We start from the raw sequence: 11,041 nt of genomic DNA on the forward strand, positions 1-11,041 counted from the left end.
CTGTATTTAACCACCCTTTTATATCGCTTTAGTTATTAATAAATTCACTGTAATCAAGGAACTGTGTGTGTTGCCACTTCCACGTCCCTGCCAAGAGAATTGACCCTTTAGATATGAGACTGACTGATTGATTTAAGATAATTTAGAGATTATTGACTAACTGATCACTAGTAATAATTGTTAAATAAATAATTATTAAAAGCTACCTAGAGGTCCGGAGACTCTAGGATTATAACAACTCCGGTGGTGCCCTTTTAACAAGAGCTTTTATGGATTTTTTTATATTTTCTGAATATTAAAATTCATAACTGGGTATTAATTCTCATAAATTTATTAAAATTCATAGCTAATTTAGCCATGCTACACAATGATGATTTAGAGTCTATCTACCAGAGTGTATGTGAGGAGAGGGAACGGGGACGCAGACCCATCCTTCAAAACATCCATAGACTGAAACCGCATGATGAACTGTTCTATGAAAATGTAAGCCTTGGTGGGAGAGTGTTGGTCAGATACCAGCGGGCGCTTGTGACCTGGAAGTGTATGTCTATGGCTGCAAGGTGATTGTGCCGATCCTGGTGGTTGATGGCCAGAGCGACAAACTTATCATCGGCAGCAACCTGCTGAGGTACCTGGCTCATCGCCTAGAAGCTGAAAAGGGGCTTACTGGACAGTAGCTCGAACACACCCAGTAGTGAATGTGGCCCCCAGGAGCAACTGTTGAGTTTGATGACTGAGGTAGAGGGGTGTACAGCAGACGTCCCCTACAAGTGTGGCACTGTCAGAATAAAAAGAGCTGTCACTCTGGAACCAATGACTGAGCATTTGGTCTGGGGAAGGCTGCAGCATGTGGGCGGGGTGTCGGCTGGCACCACAGTCATGATGGAGCCTACAAGTGCGAGATCGACCCACCCAGTATGAAAAACTCAGGCAAGTGCTGGACGAGATGGAGGAACGGGACATCATTAGGAAATCCAGCAGACAGTATGCATCTCCCTTGGTACTAGTCTGGAAGAAGTCAGGCGATATAAGGATCTGTAATGATTTCCACTGGCTCAATCCTCGAACAATCAAGGACGCCCACCCGCTTCCCCATCCAGCTGATGCTTTGGCTGCTTTGGGTGGCAAAACCTTTTTCTCTACAATGGACCTCACCTCTGGGTACTACAATGTGGAAGTTCACGAGGAAGACAAGAAGTACACTGCTTTTACCTCACCATTTGGATTGTATGAATACAATCGGATGCCTCAGGGGCTTTGTAATAGCCCAGCAACAATCTGCTGTGCTATCTGGATGATGTCTTGGTGTTCTCCCCCTCAGAAGAACTGGCGTTGGAATGACTGGAGATGGTCTTTCAGTGGCTCAAAGCTCATAACCTCAAGCTGGCCCCAAAGATGTGTCACTTCTTGCAGAGATCGGCGAGATTTTTGGGATATGTCGTGGATGCTGATGGCAGAAGGACTGACCCAGATAAAGTAGCGGCCATCACTTCCGTGACAGAGTCAGACCTTATGGAGCAAGGCACTACTGTCCCATCCCAGCGGAAAATCCGATCATTCCTGGGAATGGTGGTGTTCTACCAGCAGTTAATTGAAAACTGTTCCACAGTAGCCAGACCTCTCTTTGGGCTTACAACAGGCACCAAACGCCCCCGGGCAATGGGGAAAGGGCGTCCACCGGCTCGCAGGAAGCTCAGTGTGGATGACTGGAAGGATGAGTGCAGACAGGCGTTCCATCTGCTGAAGCTAGCTCTGCTGGAGCAGGTCCCTTTGGCACACCCAGACTTCAGTAAACCTTTTATGCTTTCAGTGGATGCTTCCAGTAATGGTCTTGGTGCTGTGTTGTCGCAGGTTCCTGCTGGTGGATCGACTGCACGACCAATTGCCTTTGCGAGTAAGTCACTGAGTTACGCACAGTCCAAGTACCCAGCACACAGGCTCGAGTTTTTTGCTTTAAAGTGGGCGGTGTGCGATAAGTTCCATCATTGGTTTAGGGGTCATCAGTTCACTGTGTGGACGGACAATAATCCCTTGACCTCTATATTGTCCAAGGCACGTTAGCACCCTTCCAGTTTGAAATAAAGTACATTCCTTGTCCCAAGAACGTGTTTGCTGAAGCCTTAAGCAGAGAACCCTTCGTGCCGGTGAACTTTCTCCCCTTGCCAACTGTTAACCCCCAGGATAAGGAGGATGTATCCTCGATGTCCAGTTCTGTGGATCTTGATGGTGAGAGGGGGACGGTTGCCGATGTCTCCATGGACTCCGCAGGGTACAGGACTAGGGTGTGGGTGTCTGTCCTGCCATCGGAGTCCTCCAGCAAAGCAAATATGGAGGATGTTGATCAGCCTGAGGAAGTTGGGGTTGATCTACAGCTGGATGTGGCCCCTGTCTTGCCTGCTGACACCAGTTTACCTGAGGCACATGTGGATGAACCATCTCGCAGTTCTTCACAGATTGGAGTGACCCTACCGTCAGGTGGCAGTTATGCTGGGTCTGTCAACAGCTTAGAATTATTTAAAATACCTTTGTGAACGAAATTCAATACCTTTAAGGCCGTATTTTGAGTATTCAACGCAATTTTAATACTTTAACATCCCCCCCGTACCCTGTCTACCATCGGAGATCATAACATGGGTCTTCCTTTAGTATTTGCTGTTTATTTATACTCTGAGTTATAACCCTGTTATATCTCAGCTACAAAGCAGCAAGAGGTAATGGACAGCCAAACCTCTGTCTCTTCAGTGATGCCTAACCCTGTTGGCTCCACCCAGTATCTCGCACCCTGAAACTCAAACACACACATACTGTAAATACAGGCGATTGCAGTCTACTAGTGCATGTAAACACACTGGAGTGGAAAAAGACCACATCTCATCATCACCACAACTCAGTGCCCCACACACACACACACACACACACACACACACACACATATACTATCTGCCACCACCTGCTTCCCTCTCTTGGCCAGCTGACACTCACTTGTCAAGGAGTGCTGTGTGTTTGTGTGTGTGTGATTGATGATGAGTCACATCTTGCTGTGCTCTGAAACACTTCACTGATTGCTGAACCAGCAAGAGGCTGTGTGCGTGTACGTGTGTGTGTGTGTGTGTGTGTGTGTGTGTGCCAGTGAATCTGAGCCAGAGAAACACAGCTGATCAACAGAAGTTTCCAGGCAGCTGCTTCCAAAATAAAGCCTTGGTGCACTTCAAAAGCCAGCAAGGAAATTATTTTAGCCGGTGTTTACACTTATTGTACACATTTCATTGCAACTCATTCTACTGCACTACAAATGCAAGAAGCCTTGGAAAGCTAGTGATAAAGATGTCTTGAATCTATTTATAATAACTTTACAATCAATAAACAATTAAGGTTTAGTTTAAAAGCTGTAATTTTGTCCTCATTAACTTGCAACCAACCATTAACTGAAAGCAGCTGAAACAGCCAATTTGAGACTAGTCTACATTTAATTTAATTTCCAGTCTATCAAAATGAATTCTGGCCAATGCGAGGCTGTAACTGCCTGTATTGTTAAAAAAATACTTTATTCCCTTTCTATGTAATTCTTTATATAGTATATTTGAGGCGATTTTGTGGATGATTTATGTGATTTATGAAATCTTGAGATCTTTTCTTTAATTCCGATGCTATTAACACATGGGACCAAAATAATCCAGTCAATCAATCAAAACATACTGGTCAAACTTGGTCCAACAGCTGTAACATCCTATTCAAAATATAACGTGTTTAAATTACAGTGAATCCACCAGCTCTGTTTAGCTGTTATTGAACATTAACAATAATAATAATGATAATAATGTTTATTTGTATAGCACTTATACACAGAATGCAGGTCAAAGTGCTTACATCTAGAGCATTTCAAACAAGAACAGATGAGAAATAAGAAAGACGAAACATTTAGAAAGAACAATTAAATGCAAGCAAAACAAGAGAAAGTATTAGTCTAGCCCTGTTAAAACCAATATAGCCACACAGAAGAACGGTATGATAAATAATGACAAGAAACATAAAATTAGGAATAAGATTGGAGAGATGCAGGAGCTAACCGTGATGATGCTGCCTTATAGATGCATATCAGTGGTGTAGTCTAGTTTTTTGTAGTGAGTATACTGTGATTTTTCCCTCCCAGCCTTTTGGACATGTATATTTGTTTCTTCTATATTTAAATGGCATTGCATGTTTTCTTATTGTGCAAATAAACCTTTCTCAAAGTATTTTCATTTGTTTGTTTTTTTTTAACATTTCTTGTTGTAAGCCATTTTTCAGAACATATTTAACAAATGCTTCAAAACAAGTGATGGAGACATGTCCCCAGTATACCCAGCGTAATTTACACCAATGAAATGTAAATGCTCTGTATTTGTATAGCGCCTTTCTAGTCTTTTCGACCACACACATTCATACACTGAGCCTAAGTGCTAAAACAGAAACTAACACTCACACACTGGCGGAACAGCCGCCAACCTTCTGATTAACGGCCAATTAACCTCCTGAGCCACAGTCGCCCCAAATGAATCCAATATTTGTGCACTAAGAACTCTTAAGGGGTGAAATCAAAAATACAAACAAATAGTGCATTATGATTTGTTACAATTAGTTACACCTTGGCTAGATAAGGTAATGTAATTTAATGTGATTATTCATCCTGTTTGGTTTTTGCATCTTAAGGCTGAGAATGGGAAAGTGTCTGAAATTATGGTGAGCACTAATGAAACAGAGGAGCTGTAAGAGCCGCCTGCAGGTTACTGGTCAGTGAATGTTACAACAGCAACGGAGAGACAATTGTGTATGAGGACCGTAGTGTAACAATATGTGAATGAAAACATCCAACATGCTAACGCACTTTAAACTTACGTCACCCAGATGTGCTGATCACCAGGACAAGGAAAAAAACAAACCAGAGCCCAGCTCTTTATCCCCGCTGCTTTCAAGCCAATACTATATGAACACTGACATAAACAGTAACGTTACCTGTAGTAAATTATATAGTCACACACATAAAAAGTGTTTATTTGTTGCGAACCGATCCAGTGAGAGCTGAAGGTCACGGACCGATGATGCCATCAGGACCACATCATCCGCAAAAAGCAGTGACGAGATCCCAAGCCCACCAAACTGCAACCCCTCCTTACCATGACTATGCCTCAATATCCTGTCCATGAATATCACAAACAGGATTGGTGACAAAGCGCAGTCCTGGCGAAGGCCAACCCTCACCTGGAAAGAGTCCGACTTAGTGCCGAGTACTTGGACACAGCTCTCGCTTTGGATGTACAGGGATTGGATAGCCCTGAGAAGCGCCCCCTCACCCCATACTCCCGCAGCACCTCCCACAGTATCTCCCGGGGGACCCGGTCATACGCCTTCTCCAGATCTACAAAGCACGTGTAGACTATGGGCATACTCCCAGGCACACTCCAAGATCCTTGTGAGAGTAAAGAGCTGGTCCGTTGTTCCACGACCAGGGTGAAAACCGATCCAAGGTTCGACTGTTGGCCGAACCCTCCGTTCCAGCACCTTGGAGTAGACTTTACTGGGGAGGCTGAGGAGTGTGATACCCCCGTAATTGGCATACATTTTGAACAGGGAAACCACCACCCCAGTCTGCCACTCCTTGGGCACTGTACCCGACTTCCACGCAATGTTAAAGAGAAGTGTCATCCAAAACAGCCCCTCCACACCCAAAGCTTTTAGCATTTCTGGGCAGATCTCATCAATCCCTGGGGCTTTGCCACTGTGAAGTTGTTTGACTACCTCAGTGACTTCCACCAGTGAAAGTGACGAGAAAGCCCCATCAGCCTCCAGCTCTACCTCTACTAGAGAGGGCATGTCAGTCAGATTTAGGAGTTCCTCACAGTTGAGTTCAACAGGGTCCCATCCTTACTGTACACAGCTTGGATGGTTCCCCGCTTCCCCCTCCTGAGGTGGCGGACAGTTCTCCATAAACACTTTTCTGCCGACCGAAAGTCCTTCTCCATATCGTCTCCAAATTTCTCCCACACCCACTGCTTTGCATCTGCCAGTCCTCTGAGACAACAAATCCCGGAAGGCCTCCTTCTTCAGTGGGACGGCTTCCCTGACCACCGGTGTCCACCGGGGTGTTCAAGGGTTACCTGCCCCTTGAGGCACCTAAGACCTTGAGACCACAGTTTCCCGCTGCGGCTTCAGCAATAGAAGCTTTGAACAATGCCCACTCATGTTCAATTACCCCAACCTCCACAGGGATGCCAGAAAAGCTCTGCCGGAGGTTTGAATTGAAGATCTTACGGACAGGGGCCTCCTCCAGATCCCAGTTCACCCGCACTACCCGTTTGGGCTTACCCAGCGTCAGACCCAACTCACCACCAAATGGTGATCAGTTGACAGATGCGCCCCTCTCTTCAACCGAGTGTCCGAAACATGCGGCCTCAAATCAGATGAAAAGATTACAAAATCGATCAAACGATCTTCGGCCTAGGGTGCTCTGGTACCACGTACACTTATGAGCATCCTTATGTTCGAAACATGGTGTTCGTTATAGAAAATCCATGACTAGCACAGACGTCAAACAACAAAGATCAGGGGGGCTGTTCCTCCCAATCACGTCTTTCCAGGTATCTCCATCATTGCCCAGGTATCTCCATCAATGCCCAAATGAAGTCTCCCAGCAGAACTATTGAGTCCCCCACAGGATCCCCATACAGAACTCCATTAAGGGTCTCCAAGAAGGCTGAATACTCTGAACAGTCAGAGTTTCCCCCCCACTACCCGAAGGCATAGGGAGACAACCCTCTCGTTCCCCGGAGTGAACTCCAACATAGCTGCGCTCAGCCGGGGGCTTGTGAGCATCCCCACACCTGCCCTGCGCATCACACCCTGAGCAACTCTAGAGAAGAATAGGGTCCATCCCCTGTCAAGTAGTACGGTTCCAGAACCGAGACTGGCAGCTCTCTATCTCCCGCACAAGTTCCAGTTCCTTCCCCCACGTCCCCAGAGCCAGCCTCTGCTGCTCGGGTCTGGTCTGTCAAGGCCCCTGACCTTCACTGCCACCCATGTCGCAGCGCACCCGACCCCTGTGGATCTTCCTATGGATGGTGGGTCCAAAGGATGGAGAGGGGGGTGCCACGTGGCAAACACGGCCACTAGGCACTCGACGGCGAGCCCTCCCTCTTGGCCAGAACGGCTGTCCACAAAACAACGGGTGACGTCACAATCTATGACTCCAAGTAATATAAGTTTTTAACCAGTTTTTTTAAAACATTATCAGAAAGACCAACCCAGCAGACAAGGGGGTGGATTAAAATATTATGATCAGTCGTGTTGAATGCTGCACTCAAATCTAAAAGAATAAGGATTGAGACGTGGTTTGATTTAGTGCAAGTCTGAGATCATTAATTATTTTTCCCAGGGCCGTTTCTGTACTGTGATTGGATCTAAAAAAAGTTTCATTGAGGAATTAAATTGATTAAACACTGCTTTTTTAAGTACTTTGCTGAGGAAAGGGGAGAAAAAAAAGACTGTTAGATTATTATTACTCATTGAATTGAACTTGAAATAAGTTTTTAACAAGTCTGTTTTAAAAGTCACCTGAGAGACAACAGCATTGTTATAATTATCAAAGGGTCATTCTTTCCAAACAGACATCGACAGACAGATAGGTGGCACCTTTACTCAGACAGATGCGTAACTCCCAGATGATGCGACACAGGTGTCTCGCACTCAGTCGCGGTAACTAACTGAAAGAGTTTTGCAAAATAAACATCTAAAATCTGAGGGGCAGACCTCCTCTGTTTGGGACTGTGAGCTGCATTTTATCTGAGGTGCTGAAGTGATCATTTGTGTGGATTTGTGCTGAGATTTCTGCCTAATCAGAATTGTTTTCAGTAAGTTTCATTTATCCACCTCCTCATCCCATCCAGTACAGTCCGAAATGGTTCTGTGCCTGCAGACGGTCTGAAGGGGCCAAATCAGCAGCGCAACAAACCAGGCTTATGCACAGCATGTCAGAGAACAAAGATAGTCTAAGTGGGAGAGATTCTGAATGTGCAGAAAGTTTTCAACATCAGCAGAAAAAACTGCTGAACCACAGGAGCTATTAAAGTCCAGGAGTTTCCAACTGAATTAAAATGAATTAATTTATCATTGAGGAGAGAAAAGGTGCAATAGTCATATGTAAAGAGGTTACTTCCCCAAACAAAGGCAAAGACAAAAGAGGAGGGAAAACTAAATCATTCATGCTGACTCGGCAGAGATGATATTACATGAGAAAATATTTTTATACACATTTAATCAGTATTCAAATATTAATATATTAATCTGTTAAGTTCTGTATTTGCAGCATGAAGGGACTACAAACTTTGGTAACACTTTATTTTAAGGTGCTTGTAATAAGCAGTAATTAATAAGCGGTAATTTAAAAATAATTAACACTTATAAGACCTTATAAGATCCTTATAAACACAAATAAGTGTCAACTAAAGAACAATTAACAAATTTATAATTGCTTATAAGACACTTATAGGCTGTTATTACAAACTTGTTTATGGTTTATATACCTGTCATTAACATTAATAAGATGTTTATTAACATTAATTTGACTTTATAAGGGTTGGTTACTGAGAAAGCAGAGTTGTTATTTCCTTAAAAAAACTTAATGTTAATAGGCAGCTTATAAAATACATCTTTATTAACAATGAATGAATGAATATGAATGAACACATTTCTTATTTCTTATTAGCATCGGTATGAGCACTTACTAGAAGCATGTTAACAACCTTAGTAAGATGTTTATTAACATTAATGACTGTTAGTAATATTCCAAAATATGTTTATTATTGGCTTGTAGGATATTTATGAGCTCCACCCAAACAGAAGTTTTGACTTTGACCTGGAGTGGAGTAGGGATTCCTCTTTATTAAAACTTACTTAAGACTGCACCAAATTCCAAGTAGGAGTAAATGTTGTAATGTAATTAAATCTGTAATATTAACAAAGAAATTTTAAGTTATCTATCCATACACGAATGTATGTAGTTTTGAATTAATAAGCATTTGTGAATTTCTTTTCTTTACAAAATGTACGAAGTAATCACAGCCAATCTTCTTAGGTACATACACAAACACACACACAACAAACCTATTTACTCAGTATAAAAAATTATTGTGCGGGAGGAGCCTGGAGGAGCCTCGTTGACTCCAACTTTTCTTCCTGTTCTGTAAGGTCTGGAAACCCCTTGCATTTCAAACGAGGAACATGTGGATCAAATTTAAGGTAAGAAAAAAGCGAAGTGGTTTGCTACGTTACTACAGTCTACAGTTTTATAATTGCTCAAATACAATACTTTAGAGCCTAAAGACAGAATAACAACGGTACGAACATTTAAACTGTCTCAGTTTATGTATAATTTGGAGATAACATTGTTACATGTGGCTTTAGTTGCTTCATGTGTAATTGAAACTCTGCAGTGCCTATAAAATAGTTGGTTCTAGTGTAAAGTTAATTTGAAGCTAACGTTAGCATGCAGCTATAAAATAAGGCATGTAGTGTAAGCTAACGTTAGCACTTGGATTTTTAGTGCAGCTTGAATAATGTCTTAGGGTAACTTAACTTTGTATTCTTTCAACCTGGACATTTGAAATTGGTCCATGAGACCGCTGCAGTGGCAAAATGAAGGAAAAAGAAGCTACTATGTAACATTAATAGGCAGCTGCACACCTTCAATTTACATCCACAACATGTGCTTGTTTTGCCACTGACATGCTCAGATAATTATTCTTAGTGTCTGACAACATTATGGAAAGGTTCCCTGCTGAGGTTGACCTTTTGTTAAAGAGTAAGATCTTTTTTGTTTTAACATGAAACATCCCTGAAATTGCCAAACCCACCTGACTCTATTCAAATTAACTGTAATTTTAACATCACAAAACACACCGTTTTGTCTTGTTTTGACAGAAACAAGATAAAACCTTCACAAACCATCTTTGTTGGAATGAAGAAATACAACTACCACCACTCTGGTTCTGTTGAAATAAACCCTAAATTTACCCATTTAGATGTACCAATTATGCTGGGCTCAATACATCCTAAAAGTATTGATTATTAAATGGAGTCTGGTGTGTTTGGTGATTTTGGAGTTGTTTCTGTTTAAACAAAAATAATTTTAATCTTTAACAAAAATGTCTCTCTCTGTAAGGACCCTTTCTATGATGTTGTCAGACACTTATAATTTTACAATCTGAACCTGTCATTGGCAAAAATAGCACTTTTAGTGGATGGTAAAAAATACATATATATACACATATATTAAAAACTAACCAACTACTGTATAAAAATAAATAAAATAAGAAATGTACAGAAGTATATAGGGTAGCTGTATTAGGAATGCAAATTACAATGTTATGTGCAATCTGTGCACACTGAGTAGTTTGTATGATGCTTTGGCAATATTGTTGTTACACATTCATGCCAATAAAGCTAATTTGAATTTGAGTGTGTGTGTATATATATATATACAATTTACAGTTATATTAACTAGCTCATGGGCCAGGCAAAAAGGTTTTAATTTCAGATGGTTCTACTTGTCCTGTTTGTTTTTTGCATTTGTAGTAGACCTAAATTTATTAGTTATGCATTTTAATAAATTTATAAGAATTGATACCCAATTATGAATTTTTATTCATAAAATCAAAATTTCCTCGTTAAGGGCACCACCGGAGTTGTTATAATCCTAGAGTCTCCGGACCTCTAGGTAGTTTTGAATAATTATACAATTATTACTAGTGATCAGTTAGTTAATAATCGCTCAATTATCTTAAATCAGTCAGTCAGTCTCATATCTAAAGGGTCAATTCTCTTGGCAGGAACTATAAATAGGCAACACACACAGCTCTTGATTATATTACAGTGAATTTATTCTCTAACTAAGGTGATAAAAAGATGGTTGGATACCGGGAACATAAACATTTGCTGAACAATGAGCCTGGAGGTTCGATTGTGGGAAGCATTTGACTCATACGGCATAGAAGAGCTACTGAAAGTAAAC

This window comes from Micropterus dolomieu, linkage group LG22 (genome assembly GCF_021292245.1).
Source record: "Micropterus dolomieu isolate WLL.071019.BEF.003 ecotype Adirondacks linkage group LG22, ASM2129224v1, whole genome shotgun sequence".
Classification (NCBI taxonomy): Eukaryota; Metazoa; Chordata; class Actinopteri; order Centrarchiformes; family Centrarchidae; genus Micropterus; species Micropterus dolomieu.